The sequence below is a fragment of the Cupressus sempervirens genome, chromosome 3 (genome assembly GCF_028749045.1).
Source record: "Cupressus sempervirens isolate cs-2001-9-10 chromosome 3, ASM2874904v1, whole genome shotgun sequence".
NCBI lineage: Eukaryota > Viridiplantae > Streptophyta > Pinopsida > Cupressales > Cupressaceae > Cupressus > Cupressus sempervirens.
In genome coordinates, this window is record NC_143120.1 from 579817316 (window position 1) to 579823315 (window position 6000).

A 6000-nucleotide genomic window follows, 5' to 3' on the forward strand; every position below is an offset into this window, starting at 1 on the left:
GCGTTGATTCATTTCACACCGCAGGGAAACATTGCATCCAAGATCGGCATCTCGGGAGATGAATTTAACAATCAGACTTTGGGTGATTTACGGATAGTGGGAAACAATCCTCAGATACCATTGCGACTCCAGGCTTCTGCCCCAGTAGTGGGAATCCGTCAGTGACACAAATCCATTACCATCAACTGCGAGCAGCTTCTCCCTTGCGTGAGATAGGAAGCAAGATTTCGGTCGGAATTAACTAGTCGCACAACCTGACATCAGGCGGATCCTGCAGGTTGCAACCATAAAGATTTGTATTAACTCGTGGCTAGGCAGACGGCGTCAATTCCGGCGGGTGTCGAAGGGAATTGTTGTGGTCAGCGTTCCATCCGCTGAGTATGAGATAATGCAGCACGGGTTAAAACAGTGACAGTAGCTTGTGAACAGAAACCAAACCGGACAGTCTCAAGCATAACTGAGGGACTTGGCATTTACTTTGAACTCGGCCCATCTACTGAAGATCAAATCGGCAGCAGAACAAGGCTTTGATGCTTCATGTCTTTTCAGGTTTCAAGCACTTCCTTATCTATTTTGCTATTGTAACATCCGAATTTCATATTTTTAATAAATGAAGAAGATATTATCCCCTGCCATTCTATATGCTTCACCTTCAAGATCAGAATAGCACAAATTCAATTATTTAGTGCGTAACAGAAATTTCCCAGTGCCATATCAGTACAATATTGGGATTTAGTGACCTTTATAGCTAGGGCTATTTCATCCATAGTTGGTCTTGCTTGTCTAGAATCTCATGTTCATATCCTAGTTAAAAAGAAGTACGGGGCTGTTGACCCTTTGAAGCCTCTGTAAGCACGAGACTGCTCACGAACAGAAGATTATATCGTTCCCTATAAGACAAAAGCCTTATTAAGATTTATTACTTTACACATTTTTTTATTCTACACTGTAGTAACTGATTAAAACCAGACCACTCCAATCATCTATGAAAGACTTAATTTAAAGTATTTGATCGTTTTTACAAGTTTTCTCTTGATTTTAAAAACATAGTGAAAACCTAAGCCATTCAATCCATTTCAAAGCGACTTCCTCCCAAAAAACAAAATAAGTTTAATGTTACAGTTGCTCTCTTTTCGTAAAATTATGAACTTGGAACAATAGGACGACCCACTGGAGGAAATAATGGGCCTCAAGCACGACATCATCTTCAATATCAGACTGCAACCCGTCTCTCTACTTATCAAATTCCCTTCTCGCTGTCATTTGTCATTGATAAAGATTTTTCTCCTAGCTCAAAAGGAAATCTTCTCGCTGAACACCACAACTCGCTGCAATCCAAATTGGTTGCCATAGACCTAAGCCTCCCGCGGCCTTTCATCAGTGGGGTTGCAACTAGTCAAGCAGCTGCAAAACAGCAAGCCCTACACATAGCATAAACCTTGCACTGATCTTGAGGCTGAAGCCGAAACGTGGTCCATAACTGACACCCACATCAACAAGAGCTCCCTTGGTTTTTGTGACCAGCTGGCAGCTCTGCACTGTGAAACGGAGTTTCTTTGTAGGCAACAGTTTTCCTCTCAGATAATAATTTATTTGTTTGGACAGATATTAGATTTCTACTTTTTGGATTTGAGAGTGAGGATTCTAGATGTATGATAATTATTATTAAACTCTTATTAAATTCTGCCTTATATAAGGCAGGGAACATTACATCCTTCTAATTAAACATTAGATTCTTTTAATTAATTAATGTCCAACAAATCAATGTCATTTTCCAAACTTTCTAAGGTGTGATTTAAAAAATTAATTATTCTATATTAATTGCTATTTTCTGATTGGTCTGGCAATGAATTTTTTTTGGTGAGTAGACAATCTAAAAATTTAATTGAAGTGTTCGTAGGAAGTTTGAGAGCTCTCCATTTGCTTTCCATGGGCCAAAGTTTGTCTGTCCATTTGCGACAGGGCAGAGGAAATAAAAATTAATCGTCTTTTATTTTTAGTTTATGTCATGGGCAGGAATACTTATGCACTCATGTCAATGCCAATATGACATTAACATTGACCAATCAAATCAAAGAATAAAGATTATATGAAACTTCAAATGTTTATATCTTTTTCTAATTTTTCATTATTTTATAAATCACACTTTTCATTAATTCTATTGATTCATACTATTTTTGGTGGGGAGAAAATTAATTTTTTTCAACAAAAATACAAATATTTTCTAACAACTTCATCATGCAATACATTAATTACATTAATTTCAATATGTTATATCTTTGTATTTGAATTTTTTTTTTTTTTTTTTTAACTTTGATTTTCTAATAAAAGTAGTTAAATTATTACTATTATTTTACTCTTATAAAAATAAATTAAACAATATTAGTTTTTAATTATTTTTTATAATAGTGTTTGTAATATGTATAAATTATAAGTGTTACGATTTATAAATTATATCATTTATTATTATTAATATTTTTTATTTAAACAATTTATCATTTAGTTTAAATCTATTTAAAACTTAAATATATATTCTAGTATTAAATTAATAATTATATTTTACATCAAAAAAACATACTATAGGAAATAACCAAAAAAAAGAAATAATTCAATTCTAAAAGATGTATATATTATTATTAAGTTCTTATAAACTATGGATTAAAATTAAATAGTTATATTCTATTTATTATTTATTACATCATATTTATTCATCAATGTCAAATTTATATGTATTACATCTATTTATTATTTACAAATGTACATATTAAATTAGATAGATATTATTTCATAATTAAAAATTACTTAATTTTGGAAATACAAAAGATTAAATAGTAAACCTTCTCTAATTGTGTAAAATTACACAATTAGTGTTACTTATAAAATATTTTTATAATTCAATACATTTCATTTTTTCTTATACAAATGTGAGTTTTAATATAAAATTTAAATTCTTAGTTTCATTAATTAAAATATAATATATTTTTTATTTTTTATTATAACCATCATTTTATTTTGACTATTTGTTTTATTAAAAAAAATTATTATATTTAATTCTCTCTCTCACACATACAACTTACATTGGTATCACTCTATCTTACTATTTTGTCTCTCTTCCTCTTCCTTCTTTATATTATCTATCTTTTTTTCCTATGCATATATGTTTATTTTGTTATTGTTCTATACTGCTATTTATCTCTATGTAATGATTAAAAATAGTGTGACTTCCATTTGATAATCAAGATGAGAATAATACATGATAGTTGGGGGAGTTTTTCCAACTAAAACATATATAACATGCATAACCTGCATAAACATATAATGTCATACTCCAAATGCTTCATCACTTCTTCAAGTTCTATAATTCAAATATTGGTATGGATATCTTGCCTCATTACACATATTTTAAGCTGTCAATATAGAAGGTGCAAATTTGTCCAAAGCATATGTATTGATCGTAGTATGATATTAAGTACGTAGTGTCATATTGGGGACTTTGGCCTCTTATTCTTGGGCTTAAATGTCTAAAGATATAATAATATAACACAAGAACTTAACAACAAAATATGAGTCATCCTATCATATCACAAGTGTATTTCTAGGATGAGAATTTAACAACAAAATATGAACCATCCTATCAGATCACAAGTGCATTTCTAGGCAAAAATTAATGCATTCACAATATCAATTTAAAACTATTTAACCTTATTCTCACTCATTTATACCTCTACAACCATTATGCGTTAGGCAGGAACTATGACGCATTGTGTCTCTTGTTAATGCTTAGGTTTTATCATTTGATTTTTTTACATTTCATTTATTTATATTTTAAATCAATTTGTTTCATTAATTTTATATTTATATTATTGAAATAATAAATATATTATATTAAAGGCAAGAGCCTACAACACAACGGTAAATTGTGAGCCTCTTATTGGAGAGGTCTTGAGTTTGAGGAAGAGAGATAAAATAGTAAGATAGAGTGATAACAACATAAGGTGTGTGTGTGTGTGTGAGAGAGAGAGAGAGAGAGAGAAAGAGAGAGAGAGCGCTAAATATAATTATTTTTCTTAATAAAACAAATAGTCAAAATAAAATCATGGTTATAATAAAAAATTAAAATATATTATATTTTAATTAATGAAACTAAGAATTTAATTTTTATATTAAAACTCACATTTCTATAAGAAAAAATGATATGTATTGAAATATAAAAATATTTTATAAGTAAAACTAGTTGTTTAATTTTACACAATTAGAGAAGGTTTACTATTTAATGTTTTGTATTTCCAAACTTTTCATACAATTAAGTAATTTTTAATTATGAAATAATATCTATATAATTTAATATGTACATTTGTAAATAATAAATAAATGTAATATATATAAATTTGATGTTGATGAATAAATATGATGTAATAAATAAGAAATAAAATAAAACTATTTAATTTTAATACATAGTTTATAAAAACATAATAATAATTTATATATCTTTTAAAATTGAATTATTATTTTTTTGTGGTTATTTCTTTAATATGTTTTTTTGATATAAAATATAATTATTAATTTAATATTAAAATATATATTTAAGTTTTAAATGTATTTAAACTAAATGATAAATTGTTTAAATAAAAAATATTAATAATAATAAATGATATAATTTATAAATTGTAACACTTATCAATTATACATATTGCAAACACTATTATAAAATATAATTAAAAAATAATATTGTTTAATTTATTTTTATAAAAGTAAAATAATAGCAATAATTTAACTACTTTTATGATTAAAAAAAAAAAATTTAAAATTAGAAATTCGAATACAAAGATATAACATATTGAAATTATATTAAAAAAGACACTTTTATTAGTTATATATATAGAAGTATAATTTGAACTTATGCATTACATGAAGTTTTAGGAACAAGTTATATCAAATAGTCAAAAAATAAACATCAATGTAAAACTAATAATAAATATATTTAAAATAAAAAATAAAAAATATTTAATAGATTGTGATAATTAATATTGATTAGACATGTTGTGTGAGGCGGAAGATAAAATGATTGAAAAAATAAAATCTTATCAACTTGTCACAAATGTAGAAAAGATAAAGTTGTAATTAATACATTCATTAATACAAAATAAAGTTGTTAGAAAATATTTGTATTTTTTGTGAAAGAAAATTAATTTTCTCCCCCACCAAAAATAGTATTGACCAATAGAATGGATGAAAAATGTGATTTATAAAATAATGAAAAATTAGAAAAAGATATAAACATTAGAAATCTCATATAATCTTTTAAATTCTTTGATTTTATTGGTTAGTGTTAATGTCATATTTGCATTGACATGAATGCATAAGTATTAGGAACTAATAATAATGAATCTTGGCTTCGGCCTTTACCAATATATATATATATATATATATATATATGTTACTTTTAATATTTTTAATTTTATTAATTACTTTAAGCAACGAAAAGACTATTAAACATTGGTTGTTCCATTTGTCTTTATTTTGTATAGAATCATTTGATGTTTATAAATAATTTATCTAATAAAGATAAATAATATAGAATAAATAATATTTATTTATTTATTTATAAAAAAATAATTCATGTCAAACTATCCATTCATCCTACACACAGTCTATTATACAATACAAATGTTAGCTAATATACTTTTATTTCAAAGAAATTCATTCTTTTTCCTATAATTGCTTACAATTGTTTTTAAAAATTAGTTGAAATAATTATTTGTATAAATTTATGCCAAAGATTTGTATATATAAATTTAGCTAATTTTTTATTTTTTATGCTTTATGATTCAAAATAGTGTACTCATACATCAAAGAAACATTTTAATATATATGTCACACATGAAGGAAGATCCAATATCTTGAAGTTACACATTGTATAAAGATCTAAAACTTTGATGTCAACTTCATAAAATATTTTAACTCAATGGTTTTCAGCAAAAATCTATGCAACTAAGACCA